Source organism: Artemia sp. Qi Xiang Cuo, chromosome 10 (genome assembly GCF_049724085.1).
Source record: "Artemia sp. Qi Xiang Cuo chromosome 10, ASM4972408v1, whole genome shotgun sequence".
Lineage (NCBI taxonomy): Eukaryota > Metazoa > Arthropoda > Branchiopoda > Anostraca > Artemiidae > Artemia > Artemia sp. Qi Xiang Cuo.
This window is the reverse complement of record NC_142803.1, coordinates 39,343,953-39,360,995: the sequence shown is the minus strand read 5'-3', so window position 1 is coordinate 39,360,995 and position 17,043 is coordinate 39,343,953. Positions and strand designations below refer to the sequence as shown.

Below are 17,043 nucleotides of genomic sequence, written 5' to 3'. Positions count from 1 at the left end.
AGTATTTGACTTTAAAATATATTGCGACCCCATGATTTTGCTACGCAACCCCATTTGGGGTCGCCACCCATAGTTTAGGAACGCCTGCCCTAAGTCGTTCTTGGTATATTGCTTTTGATTTAATTTTAAAGCAACATTTGGTTTTTAAGGATAATGGGCCAATTACATAATTTTGGGGGGTTGAGCTACCCAATAACCCTAGAGATATGGTTTCTAGTCCATTCAGCTATGCTGAATAAAATGGCTGTAGTAAAATTTTGATTGTAAGTTTCTGGAAAATTATGAGCCAAAGAGGAGGCTGATTGCCCTCCAATCACTTTTGACTCTTAAGAGGGCCCTAGAACTTTTAATTTTCAATCAAATTAGCTCCTTTAAAATATCAGTTATTTTACTAGCTATGATAGAGCATCGCGGCCTATGTCCTAATATGCCCTCTAGTACTTATATGCCCTTTTAATACCTGCATGCATATAGCATTTTCGTTTAATTTAAACTCCTCCTAAACGTTCTCTAAAAGTTTCAACTTAATGCCACTAGTGTCGTTAGTTACAGTAACCGTAGAAGCAGCATTAAATGAATACACACAGTGTCTTCTGGCTTGCTCAAAATTCACAACCTATGAACGTGCAACTTTCAGAGAATATTAATGTTGTACGGATGACAACCTGCCATCTGTATGCAGGTTGTCAAAAGGGCATTTCAGCTATATCTTAGGAACAGTTTCTTGTGTGAAATTAAAACTTAAAATGCTTGTTGTGGGGGATGTTGAACTAGCCAAAAGACAATATTTGCTTCATAATACTAATGCTTCTACTTCTACAACTACTGCTACTGTTACTGCTACTACTACTAAAGCTAAGACTACTACTATTAACTGTACTCCTTCTGCTACTACTATCATTACTGGTGCTACTATCACAACGAATAAACCTGCTTTCCCTGAGAGTTGTGGGGGGGGGGGGTCTGTATTCCCGACAGACATAATTTCCGAAACCTTGAACTACGATGTGTATAATTGTTGTCTTCAAATTTTGATTGGAGGTGTTAAGGTAAATGCTGAGCGTGGATGGATGGGGGGGCTGTTTGATCTTAAATCACTTTGACTCTTAAATAGGACACTATAATTTCCAATTTAAAATCGGATAAGCCCCATCTGATGTTTATACGACCGCCCATTCACTAAAAACCTTATATGCCCTCATAAGATTACTTACAACCCTATCCTCAGGGCGCTGGAGGGGGTTGTCTCATCCCTAGAGACATAATTATATGTTCTTTGGACTATTTTGAGAAAAATCATTATCTCACAATTTCAACGAGATGCGTCTGGTGAAAGGAGGGGCTGTAGGAGAGTGGGAGGGGGCTAAATGCCGTCCGTCACTTTTGACGATTAAAAAGGAACTAGAACTTTCAATTTTCTACCAAATGAGCCTCTTCTAAAGTGAAACAACCATCCCTTCCATAAAAACCTTAAATACCATTTAAGGGTCATTTTCCCTCTTATCACTGTCGACTAATAAAAAAGGCACTAGTCCTCTCAATATCCAACGAATGAGTCCTTTTTAAAGCTTCTACGACAAAATTTTCTATAAAACCTTACATGCCCCAAGGGCATAACTTACTACCCTTGTCTTGAAGGCTATGGGGAGGAGTTTGTAATCGTCAAAGCCATAATTTCCAGACCTTTCAACTACGTTGAACAAAATGACCATATCAGAATGTTGATCGGAAGTGTTTGGAGAAATGATGGGCGTGGGGGGGAGGGCTGATTCTCCCTCCGATTACTTTCGACTATTAAATAGGGAAATATTCCTCTCAATTTCCAGTCGAATGAGCCTTTTTTTAAGTTTTTACGACAATGCTTTCTATAAAAATCTTATATGCTCCCAAAGCATAACATACAACCTTTGCCATGAGGGCTTTGGGGTGGGGGGTTGTCATGCTAAAAGACATAATATCCAGACCCTTCAACTACGTTCAACAGAATGACTATATCAAAATGTTGATCGGAAGTATGTGAAAAATGTTGGACGTGGAGGGCATTCGCCCTCTGATCGCTTTTAAGCATTAATAAGGGCACTGACCCTCTCAATTCCCAATTGAATGAGCTCTTTTTGAATTTTCTACGACAACACTCAATAAAAGTCTAATATGCCCCCAGGGCCTAACTTACAACCTTTGCTCTGGGGGCTGTGGTGGGTTTTTCATCCTCAGGCATAGATTCCAGACCTTTCAACTACTTTGAATAAAATGGCTATCTAAAAATTTTGATTGGATTTTTGTGGGGATTTGGTGGGCGTGAGAGGGTTAGTTGCCACCAACCACTTTTGCCTGTTAAAAAGGGCATTAGCCCTCTTTTTGTGTAATTTGCAAAGTTTGACAAAATAATGAAGAAAATACGAAGAAAATTTATAGCAAAAACTAAGGAATTAAAACAGGGATGATTGTCAGCCATTGAAAAAAAAGTAACGAAAAGAGAAAGAAAAAGTGTTCAAGCAAAAACAAAAAAAACAAGGTTCAATTACTTTTTTAAAAGATTTTGACTAGCAGAATAGTTTTTCAGTTGGACAGAAGGTTTTCTAGCTATATTATTGGTTTAAGGTGGTTCGAGCAGAATCAGGTTGATTTGAATACTGGTTTAGTTGAAACATTCAAAAACCATCGCCTGGGCAAAGAAGAAACCAAAGTTTGGTTTGCAGGACAAGGGTGCTAGTTGGACCAAAAATGGGCCAAATACCTTGTCTTCTCTATTCAGTTTAGAAGTTGCAGTCATTATTCTCAAGGGCATGAAGCACCCAGTATCATAGGCAGTGCAATAGTGCTGCCTAAGTAAAGAACGATGTTGGCACAATGTATTGTTATTTTTTTTTTCCATACCAGGGCACTTCGTTTCGAAGAGGTTGTCGTACAAACTTCGAAAGGGCTCATTCGATTGGAAATTGGAGTGAATAGTACCCTTTTTAATAGTTGAAAGTGATTGGAGGGCAACTAACCCCCCCCCCCCCCCACGCCCATTATTCCCCCAAACATCCCAACAAAATTTTGAGATAGCCATTTTGTTCAGCGTAGTTGATTTCCAGATAGAAAATATGTTTTTGATGAGGACACTCCCCCACAACCCTCAGGGCAAGGGTTTTAAGTTATGCTATGGGGGTATATAAGAACGATGTTGCCACAAGTTATTTTTTTTTTTAGAGCAGGTCACTTCGTATCGAAGAAGTTGTCGTAGAAACTTCGAAAAGGGCTCATTCAATCGGAAATTGGAGTGGCTTGTGCCCTTTTTAATAGTCGAAAGTGGTCGGAAGGCGACTAACTCCCCTTCCATGCCCACCATTTCCCGAAACACATCCAATAAAAATTTTGATAGCCATTTTGTTCAGCGTAGTTGATTTCCGGATAGAAATTATGTTTTGAGGAGGACAGTCCCCACAGCCTTCAAGGCAAGGGTCTTAAGTTGTGCCAATAACAGAAACCTCTTCGTGGTGCCAGTTAAGCATTCGAGCAGAGGAAGACCTTCCGACGGACTGGCAGTACTTATCAGTTTTCACCCTTCTGCATCAGTATTTGTTGAGAACGAGTGTTTCTTTGGTATAAAAACTGCAAACCTGAAAATATATTGCTGCTACTTACTAGCTGATTACAATAACTTGGTTTCCAAAGAAAAGTTCTCACGTGCAACAGTACATTTTGCTAAATCTTTGCAGCAGTGTGCCTACGCATCTCATCGTGTTATCCTCGCTGGGGACGTGAACTGCAACCTCTCAATGCCAACTTAGTCAAGATCTCAAATACTTCTGCCTTCTCTTTCCCGTCTGAATGTTGTCCCTAATGACAATTCAAATATGTATATCCATAACTCTGGAGCGACACATTTCACTTGACTTCATGCTCTCTTCGACCGGCGTGACTGTGAATGGCTCAAGCCATGTTGACTTTAGTGTATCGGTATCGGTTCATTTACCGATCTCCAATTATTTCTTTACTGATAGTGTTCTTTTTAAAAAAGACAAAAAGAAATGGAAGTGGGAATTCAAGTCTGACTGGAAGAAATGAAATGGTATTGTATATAAATCAAAGCTTGATGGCACACTTGACCAAGTTAAGATCCCTTTCCAACTGCTGCAACAACCCTCAGAACTTCTGAGTCGAAAAAGAAAACATTTACAAGAAAAAAAAAATAACATTTACTATAGTGAAATCACACATGCAATGCGTTGAGCTGAGCGTTGTGCCGTTCCTGTACATAAAGTTTGTCTGGGTTCAGAAATATCTGGATGCTCAATAAATTTGCCTTTACAGCAAAGTTGCAAATCTACAAAGGTTTGGTACCAAATATGGAATGATTGCAACCGGTCGAAATCAGGTACCGTTAATGACATACAGTTATATATCAAATGTTGTTTTGCTAGGTTTCTTGCCAATCACAAAGCTGAGATTATTGACTGGTGGAGTGAGCGCCTGACAACTAACCCAACTTAAATCTGGAGATTCATTGGGGGAAGAGTCAAAAGGTGTTGCTTCAGAGCTTACATGTGAGAGTGACTGGATCAGCTATATCACCAGTGAATTTTCTCCACCTGATCCAGTGTTAGAAACCCGCTATGAATCACTACTAGTGGATAGTTGTGATATTGAATCAGATATTGGTTTTGTAGTTACGGTCGCTGATATTTACTGTTCTATCATACACCTTCGAATAAAGTTGTCGTGTGGTTATGATCTATCATATGGTTTGCATTTATTCCATGTAAGTGATTAGCTGATAAGTTATTAGACATGTAAGAGAGAAATAAAGTTATTTGAATTCAGCTGTTAAACTTTGGGAGACAATATGTTGTATTTTTCTTTTTTGGGAACTGATGCAGAATATTCCCAATTGATTGGTATTACTTTACGTTTAATATTGTCAATTTCATTTTATTGTTAAGCTGTAACAAATTAATTTTTTCGGTTACATATTTTTTCATTAAATATTCTTTTCTTTTTCTTTCATTCAATACGTTATCTGAAATTTTTCATTCTTTCAGCTACCAGTTCTATGTTATGAATTTTGTTTTATGAATTTCTTGTTTTATCCGTTCTATGTTAATGAATTTCGTTAAAGGTTTCACGTTTTCTTCTGCTTTATAAAAAGCAGATTTTAAAACTATTTTTGAAAAATACATGCATAAAAATACAATTATATATATATATATATATATATATATATATATATATATATATATATATATATATATATATATATATATATATATATATATATATATATATATATATATATATATATATATATATATATATATATATATATATATATATATATATATATATATATATATATATATATATAATATATAATTAAAAAGTCAAAGCAGTCTGATTTGTTTAGTAAGCTTTACTGTTAATTTTTTTAAATCTGTTCGGGTGTGCACCGACGGGGGGAGGGAGGGGGTGGTTCTAAAGGGGATTCAGCTCTCCCCCCATAAAAAGTATATTCTGGTTTTAAATCTTATTTAATGTGTTCGGTTTTATCATTCATTTCTTAGTCCCTACTCAAACCTTGCATTCAAAGAGCTAAAATAAACTTTAAGTAATTCCTTAAGATACCGTTTTATCTAAGGAATTCCGGACGACCCCCTCCCCCATAATTATTCTTATAGTGCGCAACTGTGTCTGTTTAATCTATAATTTATTTTAGAAGTTGAAGATGCTTTACCAGGTGACTGTGAGAAGCCCTTTGCCTTTTCAAACCGTCTTCTGTCACCAAAACGTGAAGATGTTCCCTTGCTTAATTTACCTAGCATTTCAGAACCATGTAAATTTGAATACAACACCCAGGAATCAGAACCCATGTGTTCTGACAATGAAGGTATATCTGAAACATTGTGTTTTTGGTGATTGAAATGTATTGGATAATATTTTAATAGATAAAAATAGGACAAAGGGACTGAATCTAAAAATGGAACTTTTGTTTTATGTTACTGCAATGTGCATGTGTTTGCCAAACCGTTTCTGTAATCTGTCCTGAATATTATAAAATTTCACATAAAAGTAGTTTGGCTGGTTTTATTAATTTTTATTAAGGTAATCAACCTTAAAACTGCATCTTTCTATAGATTTTACAATCCATATTTATAGTGTATATTAGCAGTAATGATAATGTGGATACTAGCGCTGTCCTGACAACTGCGCACCCTAAAGGCATCAATACTACAACAGTCCTATTCTCCTTGTACCTACAGCCATGATACATCTGGGTCAAATGAAAGTGGTTTACATTATCATAAGTTTCCTTCACTGAGTGGATATAAGGCGGGATTTTAAATGCATTTTATAATGAGAATAGAATTATAATTATTCAAAAAGTGACAAGTCTGCTATCCCTTTTTTCTTTTGACGGGCGCTACAATAAATGCTACATTTGATATTAACAATATCAAATATTTTCTTGTAAATGTTTATTTTTGCTGCATAAAATAAGATACGGAAATATGCGATGGTGTCACTTGAAATGTATTGTGTCTTTAAATAAGGTGGAAAAAAGCAAATGCATTATTCAAAATGCAAAATATGTTTTACAAAATGTTTTGCGGCTTGAAATATGATGAGGAAAATATGTGATGGTGTTGTTCAAGTGTATTGTTTCTTGAAAAAACATGAAAATAAGATGTAAAAACTCAAATACGAAATATTTTCTACAAAATGTTTCGATGCTTGAAATAAAATAAGCAAAATATTGTGATGTTGCTGCTCAAATTGTATTCTTGCTTGAAATAAGATTGGAAATAAGTAAAGCTAATAAGTGCCATAATTCAGGGCTTGAAGTTGGTTTGCAGAATCTAGTTGTCTCAAAAGATATTACGTAAGATCAAAATTAAACATTGCTAAAATAGCAATAGGATAGGATAGCAATTTATTGTTTCCAACACAATTTCGGCTAGACATACGTAATTGTCATGTTTGAATGGATAGCAATTTGGTGCTTTAGATCAGGGCTTGAAGCTGGTATGTAGAATCTAGTTCATTCAAAAGATATTACATAAGATCAAACTAAACATTGCTAAGAACCTTACGTTTGGTAAACCGGTTAATTTGAATTCAAACGGGCAGTAGAATTTATGGTATAGTATTGAACTTGACTATCCACTGATACCAACTTAGTATCAGCATAATCCTGGAATTGAATGTTTGTATCAGCGTAGCCATGGTGTGACTGATTCTATCAAAGTAGGCATAGTGATGACAAAAAAAAAGAAATAAAAAGAAAAAATTAATAACAGAATAAGAACAAAAAAAAGAAAAAAATGTGTTATTTAAAATATCAAATATTTTCATAAAAATGTTTTGCTGCTTGAAATAAAAAAAGTAAATATGTGATGATGTTGCTAAAAATGTATTGTTTCTTGAATTGAAGATGGAAACAAAAGAATACATTGTTCAAAATATCAAACGTCTTCTTCAAAATATTTTTTTGCTTGAAATAATTTCAGAAAAATATACTATGGTATTGCTTAGATTCTACAGTTTCTTGAAATAAGATGGAAAATAAGCAATTGTATTCTTAAAAATATCGCCAATTATTTTAATTTTTTCTTTCTGCTGTTTAAAATATGATGAGGAATTATGCGATGAAAATGTACTATTTCTTGAATTTAGATAGAAATAAACAACTGCGTTATTCGAAGTACAAAATATTTTCTACAAAATGTTTTGCTGCTTGAAATAAAATGAGAAAAATATGTGATGGTTGAAATGAGATGAAGAAATATGTGATGATGTTGCTCAAAATGTATTGTTTCTTTAATTAAGATAAAAATAAGAGAATGTATGGTTCAAAATATCAAATATTTTCTTCAAAATATTTTTTACATGAAATAAGTTCAGAAAAATATATTATGGTATTGCTTAGATTCTACAGTTTCTTGAAATAAGATGGAAAATAAGCAATTGCATTCTTAAAAAATATCACCTATTTTTTTCTTCTTTTTTTATGCTGTTTAAAATAAGATGAGGAATTATGATTTAATAATGTTGAAAAATCACTGTTTCTTGAATTAAGATGGAAATAAACTAATGCGTTATTCAAAATACGAAATATTTTCTACAAAATATTTGGCTGCTTGAAATAAATGAGAAAAAATATTTGAGGGTGCTGCTCAAAATGTATTTGTCCTTAAATTAATATTGAAAATAAACAAAGCTATTAAGTGCTTTAATTCAGGCTTGAAGAGTGCTAAATCTAGTTGACTCAAAAGATATTACGTCAGATCAAACCTAAATATTTTGCTAAAAACATCATGCTGGGGATCTGTGTATTGGTTCTAGGGGTCGACTCTCCCTGGCGATTATATCCCTGAAAATACCTCCTGGAAAATACCCCGTGGAAAATAAGGCTTTCCAAATTTGAGAATTTTATTTGAGTTTTATTTGTTTAATTTCCGTAGATGAAAACTTAAATGAAACACTTAATGAAACATTACGTTTACTTTATACTATTTTTTTAGTTAAAAAAATTTCTAGATGCTTCGCTATTCTTCTCTAATTTTGTAGTGACGATATATGTAGAAAGAACTGTTTTCGGACTTCAAACTGTCCAAATACTTACTCCTCTGGTACCCCCCCCCCTGGTAAAAAGGCCATCGAAATTTAAGAATTTTATTTGAGTTTTATTTTTTTATTTCCGTAGGGGGAAGGAATTTTGGTACTTGTGTATTGTGCGCCACTCACTTAAGTTTACGCTGTGTAAAATTCGTGAAAACACCGATTTTTTTGTTAGTTTCTTCGTTACTTTAGAAATAAATTTGGGCTATTGATTTGCACATTAGAAGGGGGAGGGGTAAAGTAAAGCGGGTCTGTATGCAAAGTGTGTTTGGTACAATTATTCTGCATATTAGATAGATAGATAAATAAGTGTATTTTAAAGCCAAATATTCGGCCATGAACACAGTAACATTACTGAGTTACCCTTTCACCGTTACTGAGAAAGAGTCGTCAAATTTTAGTTTTGTGTTTTTATTTTAAGTTTTTTTTTGTTTGTTTTTTTTATTAGTTTTATTCTGCACCGAGGACGGTCAAGCGGAGGTCTTGACCGACTTATTTGCATTATTTTTTCAAGTTTTTCACTGGCTGTTAATTTTCCTCGTTTTCTTCTCTTCTTCGCGATTTTATTTTTTAGTAAAATAACATAAATGATAACATAAATTTTGCTCAGCTATCATCATAAAACACTTAAATGAAACACTACATTAACCTAATAATAGTACTTAATAATTGGAAGACTGGTCATTGAAAAAAGAACGCTTAACACTTGGAAAAAACACTTAAATGAAACATTACATTTACTTTATAGTCTTTTTTTTTATCTTAAAAAAATTTCTAGATACTTCGCTATTCTTCTGTAATTTTTTAGTGACCATATACGTAGAAAGAACTGTTTTCTGACTTCAGACTGTCCAAATACTTAAACCTCCGGTAAACACCCCCCCCCTCTGGAAAAAAGGCTATACAAATTTGATAATTTTATTTGAGTTTTAGTTTTTTAATTTTCATAGGGGGAAGGAGTTTTGGTGCTTGTGTATCATGGGAAACTTACTCAAGTTTACGCTGTGTAAAACTCGAGAACAAAACCGGTTTCTTCGTTAGTTTTTTTCAGCTTAGTGTGAGACAAGACAAAGACAGGTGGTAGAATATATGGGAAATATATAATTTGTGCTCTATATTTACACATAAAGCAGGGGGTAAAGTATTTGGATAGTTTGAAGTCAAAAAACAATTTTTACTTCATAATATGCAGAATAATTGTTCCTACTTTACCCCCCCCTCCCCTAATGTGCAAATACGTAGCCCAAATTTGTTTTTAGGGGTATTTACCGGGGTATATTGTCCGCGGGGTTAACGCCGGCCACTCTGTTTATTGTTCACTGTCTATGTAAAAATGGAAAACTAGAAAATGATAGTAATTTATTGTTCACAATACAATTTCGGGTATGCACACGTAATTGTCATGTTTAAACAAAAGCAATTTGGTGCTGTAGATCAGTGCTTGAAGCTGGTCTGCAGAATTTAATTTATTCAAAAGATATTGAGATCAAAGATAGTGAGACCAAAATTAAATATTGCTAAGAACCTCCTGTTGGGAGTCAGTTTATTGTTCACTGTCTATGTAAAAATGGTAAACTGTAGCTAATGATACAACTTTATAGTTTCCAGTACAATTTCGGGTAGGCACACGTAATTGTCATATTTGAAAGATAAGCAATTTGGCGCTTTAGATCATTGCTTGAAGCTGGTATACAGAATCTAGTTTACTCAAAAGATAGTACGTAAGATCCAATTTAAAAGTGCTACGCAGCTCTTTTTTGGTAAACCGGTTAATTTAAATTCAATTTGGCTAGTAAAATTTATGATATAGTATTTAACTTTACTTGACAAGTAATATCAACATAGGCATTGTGTAACTGCTTGTATCAACATAATCTTGGGAATTGCATTATTCAAAATATTAATTATTTTCTTCAAAATATTTTGTTGCTTGAAATAAGATCGGAAAAATATGCAAATCTTTGGCTTAAAATAAAATAAATAAGCGATGGTATTGTTCAAAATGTATTGTTCAAAATACGATCGGAAATAAGTAAAGCTATTAAGCGCTTTGATTCAGGCCTTGAAGTTAGTGTACAGAATCTAGTTGACTCAAAAGATATGAGGTAAGATCTAAAATTAAACCTTGCTAAAAATGTCCTGTTGGGGATCAGTCTATTGTTCACGTAAAAATTCAGAATTATAACAAATTATAGCAATCTGTTGTTTTCAGTGCATTTTTGGGTAGGTAAACATATTTTTTCATGTTTGAAAGAAAAGTAATTTGTTGATAAGGGCTTGAGGATGGTATGCGGAATTTAGCAAAATTTAGATATTACTTAAAATCAAAATTAAACAGTGCTAAGAACCTTCTGTTGGGGATCAGTTTATTGTTCACTATATATATAAAAAAATAGAATACTCTAGAAAATCATAGCAATTTATTGTTTTTAGTACAATTTCGGCTAGGCACATGTTATCGTCATGTTTGAAAGAAAAGCGATTTGGTGTTTTAGATTAGAGCTTGAAGCTTGTATGGAGAATTTAGTTGAATCCAAAGATATTACGGAAGATCAAATTAAACATTGCTAAGAATAACCTAACTGGAATCAGTCTACTGTTCATTGTCTAAGTAAAAATCGAAAATTCTAGCAAATAATAGTATTGTTTTTCTTTCCAGTGCAATTTCGGTTTGGCACAACGTAGCTGTCCCGTTTGAAAGAAAGGTAATTCGGTGCTATATATCAGGGGTTGAAACTGGTATACAGAGTCTAGTTAACACAAAAGATATTAAGTATAGATTAAAATTAAAGATCAAATATAATCATTGCTAAGAAGCTTCTGTTTGGGATCAGCTTACGATTTATTTGGAACTCTGCCAAATGCTGATAGCAATTTGATGTAATAGTAATTTTTTTTCAGTGCAATTTTGGGTCGTCCCCTACTGCTTCTATCGTATTCTTCAAGGATGAATACATTTTGAGCAATACCTTCAAATATTATTTTCATCTTACATCAAGCAGTAAAACATTTACAGAAAATATTTCGTATTTTGAATAATGTATTTGCATATTGCCATCTTATTTTCAAGATAAAACACATTTTTAACAACACCATCACATGTTTTTCTCATATTAACTCAAGCAGCAAAACATTTTGTAGAAAATGTTTCGTATATTGATTAATGCATTTGCTTATTTCCATCTTATTTCAAGAAACAATACATTTTAAACAATACCATCGCATATTTCCCTATCTTATTTTAAGCGGAAAAAAGATATTTAGAAGAAAGTATTTGATATTTTGTAATAATGCAATTGCTCATTTTATCATTTATTTCAAGAGACAGTAGATTTTAAGCAACATTATCGCATATTTACCCGATCTTATTTCAAGCAAGAAAATGTTTTGAAGTAAATATTTGATATTTTGAATAATGCATACGCTTATTTCTATCTTGTTTCAAGTAACAATACATTTTGAGCAACACCATCACATATTTTCTCATTTGTTTCAAATATCAAAACCTTTTGATGAAAATATTTGATATTTTGAATGATACATTTCCTTTTTTTTATTTTTTGCTTTATTTTTTGAATTTTTTTTTATTTATTTATATATTATGATTATTATTATTTTTTTTCTGTCATACCCAATCCTACGTTGATAGAATCGGTCACGCCATGGGAACGTTGATACAAGCGATCATACCAGCACAATTTTATTATTATTTATATTTCTCTTATTAAATTAAAAGAAATATATGTCTATTAATTTGATTTCAAGTTGAATTTGAAATAAGCATTGTTTTTTTTCTGAACTGCTTACCAGAAATTTTTAGTGTAGAAGATGAATTTACTGGATACTCTAAATTCAAACAAAAATACAGAATTCATTTTGTGAAGATTAAGTTAAAAGTATGTTTGTCTGTTTTTAGAACGAGTTGTTTTAAATATATAGTTAAAAGAACATAGCGAGTCCCATTGGATTAAAAAAAGACGAAAAACCCCAACAAAAATCACGCTTTCCTCAGGTCTTAATAATAGCAGTTCAAATAGGAATAAATACTTTTAATAGAAAGTGAAAAATGGTGACAAAAAAATTACCGGGTATTTGGTAATGATGGTGTCACTGTATGTGTGACCGAAATATCCAGATTTTTTTTTGTCATTGTTTTTTACTGTCCATTAAAACGATTTATCCCGAATGAATTGTTATTTGTAAGAACTTTTGAAAACGGAACTTTCGTGGTTTTTTTAAGTCCATAGCTTTGCGGCTACCCAAAAAATGTTAACTTCAACATACAATGGACATTCTATTAGATCTTCTATTAGTCTTTTAGTTACGATAATTCCTGCAATAATATTTGCTGTAATATTTCCTCTTCTCCACTTATGGTCTGATTTACACCACGGTATGCTTTTTGATCGTTTAGGGTTTTATTTTTTTGCTCTTTCGTTGCATTAGAATAACTAATTGTAAAAGCTGATATCACAATGAGGAAGAGAAGAAGGATCAGAAATAAAATTAATTAGAATAACCTATCTAAAGATATACTGTTCTTTTTTTACTCTTCAAGTCTTTTAAAACTCTTTGAAAGATATTTTTTTGTTTAGATTTTTTTTTTTTTTAGATTTTTGTGTTATTCGTTTTTGTTTTTCACGCAGTAGATTTTTCAATTTTTAGGTCACTTTTCACCACCTGTGTCTGGACTACATTTACGGGGAAATATGTCACTGGATTTTTCAAAGAAAACATCTACGAGCGGTTTCTCAAATGCATGTGCATCATAATCTGAAGGAAAAGGTTTAGAAAATCAGAAAACAGGTTTTAAAACTCGCCTACAAATTAAAAAGTATGGAAAATTGGAAAGATATCAAGGAACTCATATAGAGAAAAAAATACATAAATGTGAGGTATGTGACAAGACCTTTTCCCGAGTGCAGGATTTTAACCGACACCAAAGAGTGCATACGGGTGAGAAACCGTTTAGGTGTGATGTATGTGACAAGACCTTTTCTCGGGCTTCAAGCTTGAGTAGGCATCAAAGAATTCATACGAGCGAGAAACCGTTTAAGTGTGATGTATGTGACAAGACCTTTTCTCAAGCAGGAAGTTTGAACATACATCAAAGAACGCATACAGGTGAGAAACCGTTTAAGTGTGATGTATGTGACAAGACCTTTGTAAAAAATGTTTTTTCGAACTGGGCAATTTGAACAAGCACCAAAGAGGGCATATGGGTGAGTAGCCAATTAAAAGTTTGGTACATGAGAAGGGTTTTTCGCAAGCTTGCAGTTTGTCTATCTAAAAATTATGATCCGGTGACTTTGGGAAAAAAGTGAGCGTGGGAGGGGGCTTAGTTGCCCTCCATTCTTTTTGGTCACTGGAAAAGGGCACTAGAACTTTTAATTTCCGTTCTGAATAAGCAAATCCATCAGTTTTCTGGTCTGCCCTAAGAAAATGTAAGGATGCCAAGGATAAAGAAAAATACAAGGATCCTTGTGATTTTATGATAACGTTATGTGGCCTGCCACACTCTTCAGCAGCTGCTGGAAGACAGTTTACGCTACTTGGTAACATCAAAACCAAATTACGGAATGGTCTTCAAATGCAAACGACTAGTTGTTTAATGCATGTCAAGCAACTAATTTGGCGTTCTGGAACGTTGCTGGAACCCTGGATTATACATTTTGAAATGCGCAAGAAATGCTCATATTGGTAAATAGCTAGCAAAGGAAGAAATAAGACTGACTCTCGTGCTGAACATAATTTTGAAGATGAATTCTCGCTAGAAGACTAATCTTAAGCTCCCACAAATTATTTTTAGTGTTTACTTGTTTTTATGAGTTTTGTGCTTGTATTAAACGTTTTTTTTTCGTTTTCAATATATTTGATGTTGACTGGCTGCTTTGAAAGATGTTTCCAAAGCGTCTTTTGGTCAATATCCCAATTGATAAGAAAAATAACCTCCAGGTTCTGAGATTTCAAGATGGACATATTTTGGTCATACTTCAGAGGAAATATGGACATATTTTGGCTAAAAATTACATAATTTTGGATACTCAGGGGACATATTTATGGAACAAAAAGTTTGCAACCCTGGAAACGCCCTGGATTTTTTAAAGTGATGCTTCTGACCTGTCTAACAGAAATGAATGTTAAGCCTATATTTCAATTCCCAGTGGAGTTCTGATCCTAAAGATAAGTTTATCTCTTAGTTAGGCTGTTTCAAATGTATATGAGTGGAATAATTTTAGGCTGGAATTTGAAAAACCTAGTTGTTTATTTTTCAGCTCACATGGGATTCAGGTTCTAGGCTAGTCAGGAACACGGGATTATTTCCCCCTTTAGAAGACAGAGGAGTATAGCCTAGGCTATACTACTGAGGGTAGGCTAATTCAAACTGAATTATTGCTAATTCAACCAATACTAAAAGGTAAATTTGCAGTGGGCCTTATAATTTAGCCAAGGTGAAAGTGAAATGTCATTTGATGCCTTGATAAAAATTTATAGTTCAGCCTTAAGATAAGGAGACATGTTAAAAAACAATTCTTACTTTAAAATATAATGTGAAAAAGGTAATTACTTGGTTAAAAAAAAAAAATTTCTTCCTAATCCAGCAATTGAGCTAAATGAATGCTTGAACAAGATCCAATTACCTAGGACAAAACAGTATTTACAAATTGTCAATAAAAAAGCACTGGCATATTGTAATCCTATAAATTGTGAATTAGGCTTGAAAAAAATTTGAATTGTGCCATTAACAAAAATATATGTGTATTTTGTGATAATAAAATTATGTTGTTTAGACTATCCCATCAAACTGAAGATGACATGTGGAAATTTTTTTATGAATCACTACAATTTGCCAACTACAATGTTTTGCCCTGAATGCCAAAAAGAATGCCATATTGATGAAACAAGATGTGTATTTTACTGTCTTGAAACTAGAATAGAGCATTGTGGATTTACAGTTATTAAGAAACAGTGCAATTTTAGTCAAAGTCATAATAAAGGGACTTGGTGCAAAAATGTAAACTTTCCTTATCAGCAAATAAAAAAATTATGATGTTTTTTTGCAATTAGAATAGAGGATCTCATATTCAGCAATTCTTGATGGATGAGACTGGCATTTCATCAAGAACTGCTGTTGATTGGCAAAGTTTTTGTTGTGAATCATTAAAAAAAATATTATACCCCCCCCTCCCTAATGTACAAATATATACCCAAAATTACATTCTGATTCTAAATATAACTTTAATTTGTATCACAAATGAAATTTGCCCCCATTCCCCTGATGTGCAAACAAATACCCTGATTTGGATATATTTAGAGTTGGGGTAAAGTTCAATTGGTTATATTTAGGTACAGAAGGCAATTTCTGTTGTATTTTTGCACATTATAGGGGTGGGGGCATATACTCTGTTAATATATAGGTTTTAAGAAATTCATGAATTACTTTAAAAAAAACTGTATGTATATGTGTTTATAGCAATATTTTGTATTTTTGCCACTGCGTTTTCTATCATAAAAAAAAAAAGAATTAACCACGACCAGAGCCGCGTTTTCAGGCTCAGCGGGTTGATCTCGTCGAGTTTCAAGTTTCTAGTTTTTTGTCTAGTTTCAGCAGTTTCAAAGCTTCAACCCCGTGTTTGATACACTAGATGCACTGATGCACAACGGTTAATGCACTAGACAAGAACAACCCATGTTTCAACCTGCTGATCCGTGAACAACTTGTCTTTAAACATGGGTCGGTTGCGTCTAGTGCATCAAGTGTTGTGCAGCAGTGCATCTAGCGTATCAAACACAGGGTTGAAGCTTCAAACCTGCTGAAACTAGACAAAACTTGAAACTAGGCGAGAACAACCCGTGTTTGAACCCACTGAGACTGAAAACGCAGCTCAGGATGAACACAATCTATAAAAAAAATTTATAGCAAAAATTTCAAAAGATTTACACATTGTGTCAAAAGCATGGGCAAAATCATAACTTCTTTCTTTTAAGTTCAAAAAAAGGAAAGATTTGAGGATAAAGGTTCTCCCCTTTGATAATATGTTAACTGGGATCATTATACATATTTTAAAGTAAGAATTGTTTCTTAATATGTCTCCTTATCATAAGGCAGAACTTTAAATTTTTACCAATCCCTTTTTTTATGCTCTTTTATAATTCAATAATTGCTTCTGGGGCTAATTGCATCTTGAGTGCTTAAAGGGGCCCCAGAGGTATTTTATATGAATAATGAAAGAGCATAAAAAAGCATCAAATGTTGTTTTCACTTTCATCCTAGCTAAATTAAAAGGCCCACTGCAAATTTACCATGAAACTTATCCAAACCACCCCCTAATGTCCAAATATATACCCTGAATTAGAATGTACCCTGAATTGCTGACTGCAAAGTATTGAATTGCAAAATTCAGCACTATTTTTGTTGATGGCATTTTAAAAACTTGAAAT

General features: G+C 33.3%; 1 long non-coding RNA gene across 1 annotated transcript; it reads left to right on the top strand.

Annotated features, from left to right (window-relative positions):
* The first annotated feature begins 5,522 nt into the window (after positions 1 to 5,522).
* LOC148947748 (uncharacterized) lies at positions 5,523 to 14,409 on the top strand. Its single transcript, XR_016142306.1, has 3 exons — positions 5,523 to 5,869; positions 11,261 to 11,306; positions 13,267 to 14,409. It is a non-coding gene; the product is annotated as an uncharacterized LOC148947748 (long non-coding RNA).
* Positions 14,410 to 17,043: the final 2,634 nt, after the last annotated feature.